Source organism: Mustelus asterias, chromosome 5 (genome assembly GCF_964213995.1).
Source record: "Mustelus asterias chromosome 5, sMusAst1.hap1.1, whole genome shotgun sequence".
NCBI classification, from domain to species: Eukaryota; Metazoa; Chordata; class Chondrichthyes; order Carcharhiniformes; family Triakidae; genus Mustelus; species Mustelus asterias.
This window is the reverse complement of record NC_135805.1, coordinates 126,788,471-126,810,250: the sequence shown is the minus strand read 5'-3', so window position 1 is coordinate 126,810,250 and position 21,780 is coordinate 126,788,471. Positions and strand designations below refer to the sequence as shown.

At 45.6% G+C, this 21,780-nt stretch overlaps 1 non-coding gene across 1 annotated transcript; it reads right to left on the bottom strand.

The window, feature by feature from the left end:
- Positions 1–1,414: 1,414 nt before the first annotated feature.
- Positions 1,415–1,604, bottom strand: LOC144494511 (U2 spliceosomal RNA). Its single transcript, XR_013498081.1, has one exon. It is a non-coding gene; the product is annotated as a U2 spliceosomal RNA (small nuclear RNA).
- Between the last annotated feature and the right edge of the window lie 20,176 nt (positions 1,605–21,780).

Genomic DNA, 21,780 nt, shown 5'->3' with positions numbered 1-21,780 from the left:
CCTTCGTCAGATGGAGTGGAAATCTGCTCTCAAACAGGGCACTGGATAGTCAGAAGCTTTTTCCCAGGATGGAAGAGTCAATTACTAGGGGGCATAGGTTTAAGGTGCGAGGGGCAAGTTTTAAAAGAGATGTACGAGGCAGATTTTTTACACAGAGAGTGGTGGGTGCCTGGAACCCGTTGCCGGGGGAGGTAGTGGAAGCGGATACGGTAGTGACTTTTAAGGGGCTTCTTGACAAGTACACGAATGAAATGGGAATAGAATCATAGAAACCCTACAGTGCAGAAGGAGGCCATTCGGCCCATCGAGTCTGCACCGACCACAATCCCACCCAGGACCTACCCCCACATCCCTACATATTTACCCGCTAATCCCTCTAACCTACACATCTCAGGACACTAAGGGGCAATTTTAGCATGGCCAATCAACCTAACCCGCACATCTTTGGACTGTGGGAGGAAACCGGAGCACCTGGAGGAAACCCACGGAGACACGAGGAGAATGTGCAAACTCCACACAGACAGTGACCCAAGCCGGGAATCGAACCCAGGTCTCTGGAGCTGTGAAGCAGCAGTGCTAACCACTGTGCTAGGATATGGTCCCCGGAAGCGTAGCGGTTTTAGTTAAGTCGGCCAGCATGGTCAGTGCAGGCTTGGAGGGCCGAAGGGCCTGTTCCTGTGCTGTAATTTTCTTTGTTCTTTGTTGACTCTATAGAGGCAGGTATAATTCTGTCTTTTCTATTAGAGACATGAGGCAGAATCTTCCGATCTCACCAAAATTAATGGAGTTTCGATTGACCTTCCCATCTGCCACAGCGAAACCTGCTGTTCAGGGGTGGGAAAATCTCAACCACAGTCTGAGGAATTCTGCATGCACAGTATGCCCCTCAGCCCAAATGATCTATCGGTATTTCTGCTTCACACAAGGCTCATCTCACATTCTCAGCGTTGTCCCTCTATCCAACTACTTATCTCACTTTCATTTAACTTCATTCGTACTGTATTTTTAAACTTGACCACTTCATTTGTAAACAAGTTCTGCATTCTGATCAATCTCCATCAAGAAATTTCCCTTGAATTTTTAATTGCATTTATTAGTGGCTAGTTTATATTTATGGCCTCTTGTTCTGGTCCCTCGAAAGGTAGAAACATCTTTTTCATGTCGACTGCAATGAGCTCCTGCATAATTTTGAAAGCCTCCATCAAGTCTCCATCAATTTTCTCAGTTTTCCTGATAGTTATAACGTTGCAGCTCCAGTTCTTGCAAATTGTTTTTGTGCTTTATCCAGTGATTCTTTATTTTTATTTATCCAATTCAATCAAATCAAGTCCAATTCAGAGTCTCAACGAGTGAGACATTCTCGATCCAAGCTGACAAGACAGGGCTCTCACCTCCTGTCTTGGGCTTGATCTACATGATCCAAGCTGACTGGAGTAGGCATTGCACCTCCTCCAAGACTTGACTTCATTTGTATCTTAGCCAAAAGGCCGAGATGCCGCTTTTAAAAATTGCTTCAAATGAAGTTAAAATGTAACCTAATAACTTCAACCAAGTACAGCATGTCGATACTATACTTGATCTTAGCCAAAAGGCCAAGAAGCGATTCTTTTGTAACATGAGGACCAGATTCAGTATTGTCTGATAAGGTAAGTTGATGTGCAAAAGATTCAGGTTTTGAAAGGATGGAGAACTTTCAGGCATGGTAGTGTTCTTATTCAGTGATGACTTGGAGCTGTCACTTTCATCAGCATTGAAAAGTCTGTTTCTCCGGGCAACAGACTTTTATGAGTGAATACCGAATGGGTTCTGCTTCGAGCTAAATGAATACTTCTCAGTTTGAGAGAGCTCGGCAGTCCCTGGACACATCAAGCACTAAATTGAAAGCACAACTCCTTCACCAGACTCAAAATTTCATTTAAACAATTTGTCACAGAGAAAACAAACTTTTGATTATATATTTCTTTACTAAAGAAAAGTCCGACTTAACACTTACCTTGACTGGACTGGTCTTAGAATCTTAGAATCTTAGAAACTCTACAGCACAGAAAGAGGCCATTCAGCCCATCGAGTCTGCACCGACCACAATCCCACCCAGGCCCTACCCCCATATCCCTACATATTTACCCACTAATCCCTCTAACCTACGCATCCCAGGACACTAAGGGCAATTTTAGCATGGTCAATCAACCTAGAGTCATAGAGTCAACATAGAGTCAACATAGAGTCAACCATGGTCATAGAGTCATGGAGGTTTACAGCATGGAAACAGGCTCTTCAGCCCAACTTGTCCATGCCACCCCCCTTTTTTAAAGCCCCTAAGCTAGTCGCAATTGCCCGCGTTTGGCCCATATCTCTCTATACCCATATTAGCCATGTAACTGTCTAAACGCTTTTTAAAAGACAAAATTGTACCCGTCTCTCCTACTACCTCTGGCAGTTTGTTCCAGACACTTACCACCCTCTGTGAGAAAGAAATTGACCCTCTGGACCCTTTTGTATCTCTACCCTCTCACCTTAAACCTATGCCCTCTGGTTTTAGACTTCCCTACCTTTGGGAGAAGATATTGACTATTTCGCTGATCTGTGCCCCTCATTATTTTATAGATCTCTATCAGATCACCCCACAGTCACCAGAGAAAAAGGTCCCAGTCTATCCAGCCTCTCCTTATAACTCAAACCATCAAGTCCCGGTAGCATCCCAGTAAATCTTTTCTGCACTCTTTCTAGTTTAATAATATCCTTTCTGTAATAGGGTGACCAGAACTGTACACAGTATTCCAAGTGTGGCCTTACCAATATCTTGTACAACTTCAACAAGACGTCCCAACTCCTGTATTCAATGTTCTGACAAATGAAACCAAGCATGCCGAATGCCTTCTTCACCACTCTGTCCACCTGTGACTCCACTTTCAAGGAGTTATGAACCTGTACCCCTATATCTCTTTGTTCTATAACTCTCCCCAATGCCCTGCCATTAACTGAGTAGGTCCTGCGCTGGTTCAATCCACCAAAATGCATCACCTCGCATTTATCGAAATTAAACTCCATCTGCCATTTGTCAGCCCACTGGCCCAATTGATCAAGATCCCGTTGCAATCCGAGATAACCTTCTTCACTGTCTACTATGCCACCAATTGTGGTGTCATCTGCAAACTTACTAACCATGCCTCCTATATTCTCATCCAAATCATTGATATAAATGACAAATAACAGTGGACTCAGCACCGATCCCTGAGGCATACGCTGGTCACAGGCCTCCAGTTTGAAAAACAACCCTCTGTCTTCTGTCATCAAGCCAATTTTGTATCCATTTGGCTACTTCACCCTGGACCCTGTGAGATTTAACCTTATGCAACAACCTACCATGCGGTACCTTGCTAAAGACATCAACTGCCCTCATCTACCTTCTTGGTTACCCCTTCAAAAAACAGTCAAATTTGTGAGACATGATTTTCCATTCACAAAGCCATGCTGACTGTCCCTAATTAGTCCTTGCGTCTCTAAATGCCTGTAGATCCAGTCTTTCAAAATACCTTCCAACAACTTACCCACCACAGATGTGAGGCTCACTGGCCTGTAGTTCCCAGGCTTTTCCCTGCAGTCCCTTTTAAACAAAGGCACAACACTTTGGATGGAGTTTAATTTCGATAAATGCGAGGTGATGCATTTTGGTGGATTGAACCAGCGCAGGACCTACTCAGTTAATGGCAGGGCATTGGGGAGAGTTATAGAACAAAGAGATATAGGGGTACAGGTGAATAACTCCTTGAAAGTGGGTTCGATTCCCGGCTCGGGTCACTGTCTGTGTGGAGTTTGCACATTCTCCTCGTGTCTGCGTGGGTTTCCTCCGGGTGCTCCGGTTTCCTCCCACAGTCCAAAGATGTGCGGGTTAGGTTGATTGGCCAGGTTAAAAATTGCCCCTTAGAGTCCTGAGATACATAGGTTAGAGGGATTAGTGGGTAAATATGTGGGGGTAGGGCCTGGGTGGGATTGTGGTTGGTGCAGACTCGATGGGCCGAATGGCCTCCTTCTGTATTGTAGGGTTTCTATGATTTGCTACCCTCCAATCTTCAGGCACCTCACCTGTGACTATCGATGTTTCAGATATCACTGCTAGGGGACCTGCAATTCCCTCCCTAACCTCCCACAATGTCCTGGTCCCAGTCATCAGGTCCCAGGAATTTTTCTACGTTGATACACTTTAAGACTTCCAGCACCACCTTCTCAAGACACCACTTTTTATTTCCCCAAGTTCCCTAACATCCATGCTTTTCTCAACAGTAAACACTGATGAGAAATATTCATTTAGGATCTCACCCATCTCTTGTGGATCCACACATAGATAACCTTGTTGATCCTTAAGAGGCCCTACTCTCTCCCTAGTTACTCTTTTGGCCTTTATGTATTTGTAGAAGCTCTTTGGATTCTCCTTTGCCTTATCTGCCAAAACAATCTCGTATCCCCTTTTTGCCCTCCTGATTTCTCTCTCAACTCTACTCCTACACCCTCTATACTCTTCAAGGGATTCACTTGATCCCAGCTGCATATGCATGTCATGTGCCTCCTTCTTCTTCTTGACCAGGACCTCAATATCCCGAGTCATCCAGGGTTCCCTAATTCTACCAGCCTTGCCCGTCTCTCTAAGAGGAATATGCTTACCCTGAAAACTCTGGTTAACACACTTTTGAAAGCCTCCAACTTACCAATGTCCCTTTGCCTTCCCACAGAGTCCCCCAATTAACTTTTGAAAGTTCCTGCCTAATACCATCAAAATTGGCCTTGCCCCAATTTAGAATTTTAACTTTTGGGCCAAACCTATCATTCTCCATAGCTATCTTAAAACTAATAGAATTATGTCACTGGTCCCAAAGTGATCCCTCACTAACACTTCTGTCACCTACCCTTCCTTATTTCCCAAGAGGAGGTCAAGTTTTGCCCCCTCTCTCGTCAGGCTATCCACATACTGAATGAGAAATTCCTCCTGAATACACTCAACAAATTTCTCTCCATCCAACCCTCTAATACTATGGCTGTCCCAGTCAATGCTGGGAAAGTTAAAATCTCCTACTATTACCACCCTGTTTTTCTTGCAGCTATCTGTAATCTCCTTACATATTTGCTCCTCAATTTCCCACTGACTATTTGGGGGCCTAAAATACAACCCTATCAAAGTGATTTCCCTCTTCTTATTTCTCAGTTCTACCTATATAGACTCAGTGGCTGAACCCTTGGATATATCCCCTCTCAGTACAATCGTGATGTTTTCCCTAATCAAAAGTGCAACTCCCCCTCCTCTCCTACCTCCTGTTCTATCTTTCCTATAGCATCTGTACCCTGGAACATTGAGCTGCCAGTCCTGTCCCTCACTTAGCCATGTTTCAGTAATTACTGTAATATCCTACATATCCATCCATGCCCTGAGTTCATCTGCCTTGCCCGTCAGGCCTCTTGCATTGAAATAAATGCAGTTTAATCTGGACTTCCCTTGCTCTCTGTCTTGCTTTTGCCTGATCTGTCTGGTACTCGGATTACTGACACTGCCTTTACTACTCTCTTTAACTTCTGTGCTGTCCTCAACCTTCTCTTCTGTCTCCCTACTGCTTTGGGTCCCACCTCCCTGCCAAACTAGTTTAAACCCTCCCGAGTGGCTCTGGCAAATCTCCCCGCCAGGATATTAGTCCCCCTCCAGTTCAGGTGTAACCCGTCCCTTTTGAACAGGCCACCTCTTCCCCAGAAGAGATCCCAATGATCCAAAAATCTAAATCCCTGTCCCCTGCACCAGCTCTCAAGCCACACATTCATCTGCCTAATCTTCCTATTCCTACTCTCACTAGCACATGGCACCGGTAGAAGTCCAGAAATTACTACGTATGATGTCCTGCACTTTAGCCTTCTGCCTAACTCTCTCTATTCACACTTCAGGACCTCATCCCTTTTCCTACCTATGTCATTGGTACCAATATGTACAATGACCTCTGGGTGCTCCCCCTACCCCTTAAGAATGTCTGCAATTACTCAGAGACATCCTTGACCCTGGCACCAGGGAGGCAACACACCATCCTGGAGTCTCGATTGCGGCCACAGAAACGCCTGTCTGCGCCACTAACTAGCGAGTCCCCTATTACTACTGCTCACTTGCTCTTTGCCCGACCCTGCTCTACAGCAGAACCAACTGTGGTGCCACAGGTTTTTACAACAATCGATGATAGTTTTTCATGGTCACGATTAATGACGCCAGTGTTTAATTGCAGATGCATGGATTGAATTTAAATTCCATCAACTGCCACATTTGGATTTGAATCCTTGTCTCCAAAGCATTAGCCTCAGCCCCTGAATTCATAGTCCAGTGGCATTACCACCATGCTACTATCTCCCCCAAGCATTTCACCTGCCATAGGCTCAGTCTGCCAGAAAGACTTTCATTCAGTTTGACCAGTTGTGGTGCTGCCAAGCCACTCTTAATAATGGACAGTGAAGACCCTGACTCAGAATACATTCTGTGCTCTTTGCTTCTTTCAAATGGCTTTCAGCATAGAGGAGCACTGATTTATCTGCTGAGGGATGGTGGTGCATGGTATTCAGTTAGGATGTTTTCTTGTCCATGTTTGACCTAAGACTTCAAGAGCTTCAGAGTCAATGTTAGGTACTCCCAAGGCCACCCCCGTCTGGTGTTGCTATTGACATTTGGTGGTTTTTTATGACAATCCAATAGTTTCTATGTTCTAACCAGAGTGGTTAATATCCAGGGTTATTTTAAATGACATTGGATGCTCTGTACTTCATTGCAGAAATAATATGGTCACAGATTTCCTGCTGTTAGAAGGCAGTACCTAACAAGGCATTAAAAACAATTCAATAAATCTGTTTTTCTTAAGCTTTAAAAGTTCAAACTATCAAAACTGTTATTGATTTTTATGTGCACGTTTTACTGAACTTAATTTGTCGCGATTTCATGGCAAATTAAAATGTTCAGCCGGGTTTGGTGGATGAAGAATTATTGGCCAACGGTAAAATATCTGGCAACTACATGAATAGATTATCTCTGTTCAGCATGGATAGCTGATTTATGATTCATGTTGGCTGGAAACCAGTAGATTTATCAGATTTGTTACTTCAGTGGTAATAGAGCTGCCATGTTGTCGATTCTCCAGAAACTTTTAGATTCAATCTTGAATCAATTAGGATTTCTATTTCAGTTTAGATTTTGGTTCATAGCAAAATGAAAAGGAGCTATTTCAAAGTTTTTGTGATCTGGAAAAAGCCACCTGGAAAGGTCAGTGGAAGCACAGCCAATAACTTTCAAAAGGAATTGGATAAATACTTGAGAGAAAATGATTGGGGTTGGGGGAGTTAATGGATGTAACAGGAATTTTTTGAGGTGTCCCCTGGGTGCCCTGTATTTGTTGACCTCACTCAACCAATACATAGACTGCGAAAGACAGTATATAGTTAAAGAATGAAAAGGAATTTATTTGCTAATGCATACATCAGGAGGGAGACACAGTCAATGAGGGTTGACTGTCCTCTCTGAGCTCATATTACAAGGGAAAATTATAATATTAATCTGAACATTTCAATATCCTGCCTAGTCTCGTCAATCAGACTGAGAGTCCAATCACAACATTACACCTTAGCCAATAACGTTCCACCTGTCAACAGGAAAAGGAGATTATTATCTTATTGCCCCTGTAGGTTCCTTCCCCTTTACTGAGGAAACCTAACCCACTTCATTACTAGTGTCCAAGGCCATAGTTAACTTCTGTGATTTTTAATTGGTGAAAGGAGTCACTCTTTCGCTGGAACTAGGGTCTCCTTGATCAGCTTGAGAGGCTGCTCCAGCCTCGCTACGATGAATGAATTAAATACCAGGCCTATTGCACTTGCCTTTCACATATCCAAAAACAGATAACAGAAGCAGCCTTTCTGTGCTCCATTGTATTGAAAGAATTTGGCCTGTCTACCACTGTTTCCATCATGCTGCATTCAGAACAAAGTTGGCCAAGGCGCACAATACATATACATTGAAAATATATTTTCAGCTTATAATACTTGGTTAATTTGTGGGCGCGATGGCCCTTTAAATGTATTAGCATGCATTTAAATTGACTTAATGGGTTGCATGTCCAACCTTACCAGCACTTCCTCCTTTACCACTGTGTTCGCCCATCCAGAATCGGCGCGAAACAGACATGCTCCAAAAAAAGTCCGATTCAGGCGCTCCAGTTAGTGAGCAAGTATGTGCCAAGCATCCGACGGCTCTCTGCTTGAGATCGGTGGGCGGGGCGGGGCCCGAAGGCTCTCTACCTGAGACCAATGATGGGGGGAGGTCCGCTGCCACTCTGCCTGAGTTGAGTGAGGGGGAGGCGGGGTCCACTGCCACTCTGCCTCAGATCGGTGAGGGGTAAGGAGGGAAGGGGCCCGCGATCAGTCTCGGTGGTGGAAGGGGTGGGGGCGATAAGGGGGACAGTAATGTTGTGGTGGTGTGGCAATGTCTGTGGGGGCCAGGGGAAGGCATTATCCAGCCCAGGGGGGATGTGGCTAGGGAGTGGCATTCTATCATTTTTGTTTCTGCGAATGCACAGTTGGAGGTGCTGATCGGAGCTGCAGGATTTTGGGCGCTTTAAGCCTCACCCACAGGCTTCTGCAGCGTGATTCAAAATCACTGATATTTGTTCAGGCAGAGTGCATATGGGGCACCTAAGAACGGGTCTAAAAGTCGGATCTGAAACACTCCCAGTTTCAAGTCTGCCCAGCACTTAGAATCAAATGGTAAAATAGGGCCCATTATTGCAGGGATCTGCGAGCAGGGTGGGGTAAAGCAAGGAGCAGAAAGGCCTGTCACTATCTCAGGTCAGCATGCTTGCTGTGTTATGGTGAGTTTTTTTAAGTTCTTGAAAAAAATGTTTTAAATTTCTAATGCTTAAGATTTTTAATTGCTTTTATGAATTTGTAGTGGCAGGTGGGGGAGTCGTAGATTATTAGGAGGGGGTTGAGGGTGTGAGCATTGTGAGGGGGATTGAGATGAGACGGTGAGCATTGTCAAGAGGGGACGGGGAGCATTGTAGGGAGGGGAGGAGAGTTAGGATTGTCGGGAGGGGAGGGGGTGAGAATTGTCGGGAGGGGAGGGGGTTAGGATTGTTGGGAGGGGAGGGTGTAGGAATTGTTGGGGGGGACGGGGGTGGGCATTGTTGACGGGGGGGTGAGCATTGTTGGCAGTGAAGGGTGTAAGGATTGTCGAGAGGAGAGGGGGTGAGGATTATTATGATGGGGGTGGGCATTGTCAAGCTGGGAGGGGGAATAAGCATAATCGAGAGAGGAACATTGTCACAAGGTGAAGGATGTGAGAATTCATCAGGGAGAAATTGAGGGGGCAGGGTAAGCATTGCCACGAGTTGAGGGTAGTGAAGATTGTTGTGGTGGTCAATGAGAGGGTTGTTTTTGGAGAATCTCAGTGTGGCTCCCCTTTAATCACTGTCCGATGCCAGAGGTTAATGGCACGGTGTCACCGTGGTTAGCACTGCTGTCTCACAGCGCCAGGGATCCAAATTCGATTTTGGCCTCAAGTCACTGTCTGTGTGGAGTTTACACGTTCTCCCCATCTGTGGGTTTCCTCCGGGTGCTCCGGTTTCCTCCCACAGTTCAACGATGTACAGGTTAGGAGAATTGGCCCTGAAGAAGGCTTCTGAAACATATGCACATACAAACATGTAAATTAGAAGCAGGAATCATGTCATCAATTCTTTCAACTTGCTCCTCCATGTAATAAGTTCATGGTTGATCAGACTGTGGCCTCCCCTCTACTTTTCTGACTACTTACTGCTATAAGAAAGCAGTGCATTTTCTAAATGGAGAGAGATTGGAAAACTCTGTGGTACAGAGGGATCTGAGTGTTCTGGTCCATGAATCACATAAGTGATGCAAGTACAAGTGATGGAAGTCAAGAGGAATGTTACCATTTATGGCAGGGGAAATGGAATATAAATATCGGGAAGTTTTGCTACAATTGTAAAGGGTGTTGGTGAGACCATATCTTGATTGATGAGGATAGGGCAGTGGATGTTGTCTACATGGACTTCAATAAGGCCTTTGACAAGGTCCCTCATGGCAGACTGGTGCAGAAGGTGAAGTCACATGGGATCAGAGGTGAGCTGGCAAGGTGGATACAAAACTGGCTTGGTCATAGAAGAGAGAAGGTAGCAGTGGAAGGGTACGTTTCTGAATGGAGGGCTGCAACAAGTGGCGTTCCTCAGGGATCAGTGCTGGGACCTTTGCGATTTGTAATGTATATAAATGATTTGGAAGAAAGTGTAACTGGATTGATTCGTAAGTTTGCGGACAACACAAAGGTTGGTGAATTTGCGGATAGTGATGAGAACCATCAGAGGATACAGCAGGATATAGATCGGTTGGAGACTTGGGCGGAGAGATGGCAGATGGAGTTTAATCTGGACAAATGTGAGGTATTGCATTTTGGAAGGTCTAATAAAGATAGGAAATGTATGGTAAATGGCAGAACCCTTAAGAGTATTGATAGGCAGAGGGATCTGGGTATACAGGTACACAGGTCACTGAAAGTGGAAACGCAGGTGGAGAAAATAGTCAAGAAGGCATATGGCATGCTTACCTTCATCGGCTGGGGCATTGAGTTTAAAAATTGGCATGTCATGCTTTATAGAACCTTAGTTAGGCCGCACTTGGAATATAGTGTTCAATTCTGGTCGCCACACTACCAGAAAGATGTGGAGGCTTTGGAGAGGGTACAGAAAAGATTTACCAGGATGTTGCCTGGTGTGGAGGGTCTTAGCTATGTGGATGGGTTGGAGAAACTTGGTTTGTTCTCATTGGAATGACGGAGGTTGAGGGGCGACCTGATAGAAGTCTGCAAGATCATGAGGGGCATGGACAGAGTGGATAGTCAGAAGCTTTTTCCCAGGGTGGAAGAATCAATTACTAGGGGGCATAGGTTTAAGGTGCGAGGGGCAATGTTTAAAAGAGATGTACGAGACAGGTTTTTTTTTACACAGGGTTTTGGGTGCCTGGAACTCGCTGCCGGGGGAGGTAGTGGAAGCAGACACGATAGTGAGTTTTAAGGGGTGTCTTGACAAATATATGAATGGGATGAGAATGGAGAGATATGGTCCCTGGAAGGGTCGGGGCTTTTAGTTAAGTCAGGCAGCATGGTCAGTGCAGGCTTAGAGGGCCAAAGGGCTTGTTCCTGTGCTGTAATTTTCTTTGTTCTTTGTTCTTGCATCTCAAGTACTGTGTGGGTTTTGGCCTCTTTAATTGAGGAAAATATAATTGCGTTAGAAGCAGTTCAGAGAAGGTTCACTCAGCTGATTCCTGTAAGGTTGCGTGTGTTGGGCCTGCATCCATTGTAGTTCAGAAGAATGTGAGGTGACCCTGTAGAAACAAATAAGACCCTGCTGGGAGAGAATATCTATCCAAGAGGAATTATGGAGGCATTAGTGGATGATAAGGTGATTCAGGGCTCACCTCTGACATGGCACTAGAGGCAGTGTGGTTCTGACCTCCTGACAGTGTGCACTTTGCTATCAGCTGCCCTGTTAAAAAAGGTTCCCTTGTGGGCATCCTGTGGGTGCATCAGAAGCAGGTGGTGTACAAAGAACAATACAGCACAGGAACAGGCCCTTCGGCCCTCCAAGCCTGCACCGATCATGTGTACCTAACTAGACCATCCGTTTGCATCCGTCTATTTCCAGTCTGTTCATGTGGCTATCTAGATAAGTCTTAAATGATCCTAGCGTGTCTGTCTCAACCACCTTGCTTGGTAGTGCATTCCATGCCCCCACCACCCTCTGTGTAAAATACGTCCCCTGCATATCTGTATTGAACCTTGCCCCCCTTACCTTGAACTTGTGACCTCTTGTGTTTGTCATTTCTGACCTGGGACAAAGTTTCCAACTGTTCACCCTATCTATGCCCTTCATAATTTTATAAACTTCTATTAGGTCGCCCCTCAACCTCCGTCTTTCCAGGGAGAACAACCCTAGTTTACTCAATCTCTCCTCATAGCTAATACCCTCCATACCAGGCAACTGGAGCTCCTCATAGCTAATACCCTCCATACCAGGCAACATCCTGGTAAACCTTTTCTGCACTCTCTCCAAAGCCTCCACGTCCTTCTGGTAGTGTGGCGACCAGAACTGGATGCAGTATTCCAAATATGGCCTAACCAGCGTTCTATACAACTGCAACATCATATGCCAACTTTTATACTCTATCTTATGTACTGCTGTCGTGACATAAAACAATCCCACCGGCTGCTGTAATGCTAGATTGCCGCAATTGGACCCAAGCACAATGTGTTTGTGCATCAGCCCACAAAAGATGAGCACCAAGCCACAAGCTAGACCTGGGCTGCATGCAGGGCCAGCAAGTCAACTTTCAGGTGAGGGGTTTTAAAGAATTCCTGCTGTTGAAAAGTTTCTGCAAGTGTTCTGGAGTGCTTGTGGAGGCATTGTGGTGAGTTCCTGGATTTTCCAGGGAATGTTGCTGCTTCCTCACAGTGTGGGAAGGGCACAAAGACTGTGCCAGGTAAAGGACGGCAGTGCCTCTGGGGATGGAGGAGAGGTTGCAGAAAAGAAAAGGTCTACCTGGTGCCCTCTCCTAATATGCAACGAGATGTCTTCATGCTAGATGGCATTCGGTGACAGAAGGATTTTGGACAAGGCAGCCATTTATATGTAAGCCCCTCAGTCCTCTTCTCTCTATCCCCTCCTCCCATCGAAATCCACATTGGCATTCTCAGCAGCAGTACATGTCTGCAGCACTACCCCCCCCCTGCCATTCTCCCCCCCCCCCCACCACCCCCTCCCGCCCTGCCCGCCATCCCCCAACCCCCCCACCACCACAATCCCAGTGAACTGGCAATTGATCCATCCTGAGTACATTGAAACAAGATGAGTGAGGACAACTGGAGTAAGAGTTCCTCTTAGATCACTGGCTGCAGTAGAACTCCAGCTTACTGGAAACCACACATTGAAAGTGGTCAGGCAATTCATTGGCCAAATATATTTTCACTGATAAAATAGAATATAATCCTGCCTTTAATGTTTTGAGAAAAACATGTGCCTTGTGTTATCTGTAAAATCAGAAATCAGACACTGGACTCAGCATGAGGTACACTCAACAGCAGCGACAAGTTATAAGCGTATTCTGCCTTTAATATAATCAAACATCCCAATGAACACTATAAAACAAACACGAGTACCTCAGAGTGAAAGGGGAACAGGACTAGGTGCAAGTTAAGATAATAGCAGCAGAGGTATGGGTGACCTCAAGGTTACAGAGAGCAAAACATGGGAGAATGGCCAGCAGGGTGTCAGAAAGGGCACGTCTATGGGTATCAGAGACATGGACGCAGTTTTCAGCAGCAGATCAGCTGAGATGAGGTGAAGTTGGACCCAATACAGATGTGGGAATAGGCAGTCTTAATGATGGCGAGAATATATGATTGGAAGCCACGTTCTCCCAGTGTCTGTGTGGGTTTTCTCCGGATGCTCTGGTTTTCTCCCACAGTCTAAAGATGTGCAGGTTAGGTGGATGTGCCATGCTAAATTGCCCCATCGTGTCCTAAGATGTGAGGTTAGAAGGATTAGTGGGGTAAATTTGTGGAGTGACAGGGGTAGAATCATAGAAACCCTACAGGGCAGAAAGAGGCCATTCGGCCCATCGAGTCTGCACCAACCACAATCCCACCCAAGCCCTATCCACATATCCCTCCATATTTACCCACTAACCCCTCTAACCGATGCATCTTGGGACACTAAGGGGCAATTTAGAATGGCCAATCAACCTAGTCCGCACATCTTTGGACTGTGGGAGGAAACCGGAGCACCCGGAGGAAACCCACGCAGATACAGGGAGAATGTGCAAACTCCACACAGACAGCGACCCGAGCCGGGATTCGAACCCAGGTCCCTGGAGCTGTGAGGCAACAGTGCTAACCACTGTGCTACCGTGCCGCACTAGGGCCTGGGTAAGATTCTCTGTCAGAGAATGAGTGCAGACCCGATGAGCCAAATGGCCACCTTCTCCACTGGAATGATTTTATGAAGTCTATGATACTCAACTTAGGGCCACACTGAGACTACCAGCACTGTTTTTAAAAAATTCATATTATGGGATGTGGGCATTGCTGGTTAGGCCAGCATTTATTGCTCATCCCTAGTTTCCCTTGAGAAGGTGATGGTGAGCTGCCTGCTTGAACCATTGCAGTCCCTGAGGTGTAGGTATACCACAGTGCTGTTAGGTAGGGAATTCCAGGATTTTGACACAAGGACAGTGGAGAAACGGCGATATAGTTCCAAGTCAGGATGGTGAGGGGTATAGATGTTTCAGTAAGTGTAGGAAAGCTGGTAAAAGAGGTGGAGGAGTAGCATTGTTAATCAAGGATAGTTTAACGGCTGCAGAAAGGCACTTCGAGGGGGATCTGCACACTGAGGTAATATGGGCTGAAGTTAGAAATAGGAAAGGAGCGGTCACGTTGTTAGGAGTTTACTATAGGCCCCCAAATAGTAACAGAGATGTGGAGGAAGATATTGCTAAGCAGATTATGGATATGTGTGGGGGTCGCAGGGTAGTTGTCATGGGGGACTTTAACTTTCCAAATATTGATTGGAACCTTTGTAGGTCAAATAGTTCGGATGGGGCAGTTTTTGTGCAGTGTTTGCAGGAGGGTTTCCTGACACAATATGTGGATAGGCCGACAAGAGGTGAGGCCACATTGGATTTGGTACTGGGAAATGAACCGGGCCAAGTGTTAGATTTGGTTGTGGGAGAGCACTTTGGAGATAGTGACCACAATTCGGTGTCTTTTGTTATTGCAATGGAGAGGGATAGGGCCGTACGGCAGGGCAAGGTTTACAATTGGGGGAGAGGTAATTATGATGCGATTAGGCAAGAATTAGGGGGCATAAGATGGGAACAGAAACTGTCAGAGAAAGGCACTAATGAAAAGTGGAACTTTTTCAAGGAACAAATACTGGGTGTCCTTGATAGGTATGTCCCTGTCAGGCAGGGAGGAAATGGCCGAGTGAGGGAACCATGGTTCACGAAAGAGGTGGAATGTCTTGTGAAAAGGAAGAGGGAAGCTTATGTAGGGATGAGGAAACAAGGTTCAGATGGCTCGATTGAGGGTTACAAGTTAGCAAGGAATGAGCTGAAAAAGGGGCTTAGGAGAGTTAGGAGGGGACATGAGAAGTCCTTGGCGGGTCGGATCAAGGAAAACCCCAAGGCTTTTTACTCTTATGTGAGGAATAAAAGAATGACCAGGGTGAGGTTAGGGCCGGTCAAGGACAGTAGTGGGAACTTGTGTATGGAGTCAGTAGAGATAGGCGAGGTGATGAATGAATACTTTTCTTCAGTGGTCACCAAGGAGAGGGGCCATGTTTTTGAGGAAGAGAAGGTGTTACAGGCTAATAGGCTGGAGGAAATAGTTGTTCGGAGGGAGGATGTCCTGGCAGTTTTGAATAAACTGAAGGTCGATAAGTCCCCTGGGCCTGATGAAATGTATCCTAGGATTCTTTGGGAGGCAAGGGATGAGATTGCAGAGCCTTTGGCTTTGATCTTTGGGTCCTCGCTGTCCACGGGGATGGTGCCAGAGGACTGGAGAATGGCGAATGTTGTTCCTCTGTTTAAGAAAGGGAATAGAAATGACCCTGGTAATTATAGACCGGTTAGTCTTACTTCGGTGGTTGGTAAATTGATGGAAAAGGTCCTTAGGGATGGGATTTACGACCATTTAGAAAGATGCGGATTAATCCGGGATAGTCAGCACGGATTCGTGAAGGGCAAGTCGTACCTCACAAATTTGATTGAATTTTTTGAGGAGGTAACTAAGTGTGTTGATGAAGGTAGGGCAGTTGATATCATATACATGGATTTTAGTAAGGCGTTTGATAAGGTCCCCCATGGTCGGCTTATGATAAAAGTAAGGAGGTGTGGGATAGAGGGAAAGTTGGCCGATTGGATAGGTAACTGGCTATCTGATCGAAGACAGAGGGTGGTGGTGGATGGAAAATTTTCGGATTGGAGGCAGGTTGCTAGCGGAGTGCCACAGGGATCAGTGCTTGGTCCTCTGTTCTTTGTAATTTTTATTAATGACTTAGAGGAGGGGGCTGAAGGGTGGATCAGTAAATTTGCTGATGACACCAAGATTGGTGGAGTAGTGGATGAGGTGGAGGGCTGTTGTAGGCTGCAAAGAGACATAGATAGGATGCAAAGCTGGGCTGAAAAATGGCAAATGGAGTTTAACCCTGATAAATGTGAGGTGATTCATTTTGGTAGGACTAATTTAAATGTGGATTACAGGGTCAAAGGTAGGGTTCTGAAGACTGTGGAGGAACAGAGAGATCTTGGGGTCCATATCCACAGATCTCTGAAAGTTGCCACTCAAGTGGATAGAGCTGTGAAGAAGGCCTATAGTGTGTTAGCTTTTATTAACGGGGTTGGAGTTTAAGAGCCGTGGGGTTATGCTGCAACTGTACAGGACCTTGGTGAGACCACATTTGGAATATTGTGTGCAGTTCTGGTCACCTCACTATAAGAAGGATGTGGAAGCGCTGGGAAAAGTGCAGAGGAGATTTACCAGGATGCTGCCTGGTTTGGAGGGTAGGTCTTATGAGGAAAGGTTGAGGGAGCTAGGGCTGTTCTCTCTGGAGCGGAGGAGGCTGAGGGGAGACTTAATAGAGGTTTATAAAATGATGAAGGGGATAGATAGAGTGAACGTTCAAAGACTATTTCCTCGGGTGGATGGAGCTATTACAAGGGGGCATAACTATAGGGTTCGTGGTGGGAGATACAGGAATGATATCAGAGGTAGGTTCTTTACGCAGAGAGTGGTTGGTGTGTGGAATGGACTGCCTGCAGTGATAGTGGAGTCAGACACTTTAGGAACATTTAAGCGGTTATTGGATAGGCACATGGAGCACACCAGGATGATAGGGAGTGGGATAGCTTGATCTTGGTTTCAGATAAAGCTCGGCACAACATCGTGGGCCGAAGGGCCTGTTCTGTGCTGTACTGTTCTATGTTCTATGTTCCACGTGAGTGACTTGGTGGGAAACCTCCAGGTGGTGGTGTTCCCAGGTACCTGCTGCCTTTGTCCTTCTCGATGGTAGTGGCTGTGGGTTTGGAAGGTGCCGACTGAGGAACTTCAGTGAGTTCCTGCATGTATCTTCTAGATGGTACACGCGACTGCCACTGTTTGTCGGTGGTGGAGGGATTGAAGCTTTGTGGAAGGGATAGCAATCAAACAGGCTGCTTTGTCCTGAATTGTCAGGCATTTAGGAAGGATAGACAGGATGGAAAAGGTGGTGGGCTAGCTCTGTTCATCAAGGATAATATCAGGGTAGTAGTGAGGGACGACATAGACTCTAAGGAGCAAAACGTGGAATCATTATGGGTGGAGATAAGGAATAGTAAGGGGAGAAAGACACTAGTAGGTGTGGTCTATAGGCCCCCAAATAATAATGTGGGGAGGGCTATAAACAAACAAATAATGGATGCGTGCAAAAACAGAACGGCAATAATCATGGGGGATTTTAACCTGCATATTGATTGGCTGACTCAAGTTGGACGTGGTGGGATGGAGGAAGAGTTCTTAGAATGCTGTCGGGATAGTTTCCTTGAACAGTATCTCACAGAACCTACGAGGGAACGAGTTATCTTAGATCTGGTAATGTGTAATGAGACAGGTAGAATTAAGGATCTTCTTGTGAAGGACCCTCTTGGGTCAAGTGATCACAATATGGTCGAATTTCTGTTGCAGATGGAGGGGGAGAAAGTAGGGTCCCAAACCAATGTCCTCTGCTTGAACAGAGGGGAGTACGATAGTATGAGGGATGAATTGGCTGGGGTGGACTGGGAGAGCAGACTGGTAGGTAGGACAGCTGAGGAACAATGGAGGATTTTTAAGGAGATCTTTTTCAGTACTCAGCAAAAATATATTCCGGTGATAAAGAAGGACTGTAAGAAAAGGGATAGCCAGCCGTGGATAACAAAGGAAATAAAGGAGAGTATTAAATTAAAAAACGATGCATACAGAATGGCCAAAAATAGTGGAGACTGAGAACATTGGGAAAGCTTTAAAAAACAACAAAGAATGACTAAGAAAGCGATAAAGAAAGGAAAGATAGATTATGAAACTAAACTAGCTCTAAACATACAAAATAATAGTAAAAGTTTTTACAAATATATAAAAAGGAATAGAGTGGCGAGAGTGAATGTTGGACCCTTGGAGGACAAGAGGGGGGATTTAATAGTGGAAAATGAGGAAATGGCTAAGACTTTAAATAGGTTTTTTGTGTCGGTCTTCACGGTGGAAGACACAAATAGTTTACCGAATATTAACGATCGAGGTTGGTAGGAGGAGAGGTACTCAGTACAATTATTGTTACCAGAGAGGCAGTGCTTGGTAGACTAACGGGACTGAAGGTGGACAAGTCCCCGGGCCCGGATGGAATGCATCCCAGGGTACTGAAAGAAATGTCAGAGGTAATAGCGGATGCGTTAGTGGTTATTTATCAAAATTCACTGGACCCTCGGGTAGTGCCAGCTGATTGGAAAATGGCTACTGTTACGCCGCTGTTTAAAAAAGGAAGTAGACAAAAGGCGGGTAACTACAGGCCGGTTAGCTTAACGCCTGTAGTTGGGAAAATGCTGGAATCCATCATTAAAGAAGAAATAGCAGGCCATCTGGATAAGAATGGTTCGATCAAGCAGATGGATTCATGAGAGGAAAGTCGTGTTTGACGAACTTACTAGATTTTTATGAAGATGTGACTAGTGTGGTTGACGGAGGGGAACCGGGAGATGTGGTGTTTTTGGATTTCCAAAAGGCATTCAATAAGGTGCCTCACAAAAGGTTGCTGCAGAAGATTGGGGCACACGGAGTTGGGGGTAGGGTGTTAGCGTGGATTGGGGACTGGCTATCCAACAGGAAGCAGAGAGTTGGAATAAATAGGTGCTTTTCTGGTTGGCAGATGGCGTGCCGCAGGGATCGGTACTGGGGCCTCAACTGTTTACTATTTACATAGATGATCTGGAAGAGGGGACTGAGTGTAGGGTATCAAAGTTTGCTGACGACACGAAGATAAGTGGGAAAGTGAATTGCGTGGAGGAAGCGGAAGATCTGCAGAGAGATTTGAATAGGCTGAGTGAGTGGGCGAGGATCTGGCAGATGCGAGGTTATTCACTTTGGAAGAAATAATAGCAAATTGGATTATTATTTAAATGAAAAGAAATTACAACATGCTACTGTGCAAAGGGACCTGGGGGTCCTTGTGCATGAATCGCAAAAATTCAGTCTGCAAGTACAACAGGTGATCAAGAAGGCAAATGGGATGTTGGCATTTATCGCGAGGGGGATAGAATATAAAAGCAGGGAGGTCTTGCTGCAACTGTACAGGGCATTGGTGAAGCCGAGCTGGAATACTGTGTGCAGTTTTGGTCCCCTTACTTGCGAAAGGATATATTGGCCTTGGAGGGAGTGCAGAGAAGGTTCACCAGGTTGATACCGGAGATGAGGGGTGTAGATTATGATGAGAGATTGAGCAGATTAGGTTTGTACTCGTTGGAGTTTAGAAGGCTGAGGGGTGATCTTATAGAGGCATATAAGATAATGAAGGGGCTGGATAGGGTAGAAGTGGAGAGATTCTTTCCACTGAGAAAGGAAACCAGAACTAGAGGGCACAGCCTCAAACTAAAGGAGGGTCAGTTTAGGACAGAGTTGAAGAGGAACTTCTTCTCTCAGAGGGTGGTGAATCTCTGGAATTCTCTGCCCACTGAAGTGGTGGAGGTTACCTCGTTGAATATGTTTAATTCACGGATAGATGGATTTCTGATCGGTAGGGGAATTAAGGGTTATGGGGGGCAGGCGGGTAAGTGGAACTGATTCACTTCAGATCAGCCATGATCTTATTGAATGGCGGGGCAGGCTCGAGGGGCTAGATGGCCTACTCCTGCTCCTATTTCTTATGTTCTTATGAATGGTGTTGAGTTTCTTGAGTGTTGTTGGAGCTGCACTCATCCAGGCATGTGGAGAGCATCTCATCTCACACCTGACTTGTGCCTTGTAGATGGCAGATAGGCTTTTGGGGAGTCATGAGGTGAGTTACTCATTGCAAGTTTCCCAACCTTCTCTTGTAGCCACAGTATTGAGATGGCTAATCCAGTTCAGTTTCTGGTCAGTGGTGGTGTAGTGGTGAGTTTAGCTGCCTTCCAAGCAGTTGACCTGAGTTTGATCCCTGGCCAGCTCAGTCGGTTGATTCTTGGGTGGCACAGTGGTAATCACCGCTGCCTCACAGCGCCAGTGACTCGGATTCAATTCTGGCCTTGGGTCACTGTGTGGAGTTGGCACATTCTCCCAGTGTCTGTCTGGGTTTCCTCCGGGTGCTCCTGTTTTCTCTTACGCTCCAAAAAAGATGTGCAGGTTTGATTGATTGACCATGCTAAATTGCTCCTTAGTGCCAGGGGACTAGCAAGGTAAATGTGTAGATAGGGGATAGGGCCTGGATGGGATTGTTGTTGGTACAGGCTCAGTGGGCCGAATGGTCTCCTTCTGCACTGCAGTGATTCTAATTCTAAAGTTAATCTGCAGGATGTTGATCATGGGTGATGCTGTGATGGTAATGCCATTGAATGTCGAGGGACAATGGTAGATCATCTGTTGTTGGAGATGGTCATTGCCTGGCACTTCTGTGACATAAATGTTACTTGCCACTTATCAGCCCAAAATTGGATATTGTCCAGGTCTTGCAGAATTTGAACATGAACTGCTTTAGCCTCTGAGGAGTTGCGAATATTGCAGAACATTATGCAATCATGTGAACATCCCCACTTCTGACCTTAGTCTAAGTCTGTTGCCAGGGAGAGGAATGGAACAGTTGTATATCTCTAATTTGTCACCTCCTGCAACACTGCTCCTAGACTTTAACTGTCTAAGTCCTAAACTGTGCAATCCACTCCTTACACCATCTCCACCACTATCTCTCTCTCCTTCTCTCTTTCTTCCTTTAAGGTGCCTCATAAAACCTACCTTTCTGGCCCCTTACCCATTGTAATATTTACATGACTTGGTATCAATTCCTATCTGATAATGCTCCTGTAGAGCAACGTGGGTTGTGCAATGCACTATATAAATGCAAATTGTTGTTTGTGAGATCAACAGCTCCAGTGAAATTATAGATTTCTGTATTATTGAACACAGTTTATCTACAGCACATACACTGCACTGCCCTGTTCACTTTAACTATGCTGTTGGCAGTGTGACTTCCAGCTGATTAATGAGCTTTATTATGTACATGTTCTACATCATTACTTTATGGAAATCCATGTGTTTATTTTTCTCTCTTTTAGAAGCTCTCACCTGGCAGGAGTAACAGGAAAATATAGTTTCTTGTTTGAGTTCAATGCTGATTTTCTGATGTTAGTGGGTAGCTTTACAAATAAAGCTCTCTCTATGTTCCTCTTTTGTCTGACGTGAATTTGGTCTGCTTCTCAGAGATGCATGTCTAAACGAGAATGGGAGAACATGCCTGGCTGGAAACTCCTCAAACATTCATACAATCCCTACAATGCAGAGGGAGGCCATTTGGTCCATTGAGCCTACATTGACAATTTCACCCAGGCCCTAAGCCCGTAACCCCATGAATTTACGTTGCTGATCCCCCTGACACTAAGGGGCAATTTAGCATGGCCAATCAACCTAACCTGCATGTCTTTGGAGTACCCGGAGGAAATATACACAGACACGTGGAG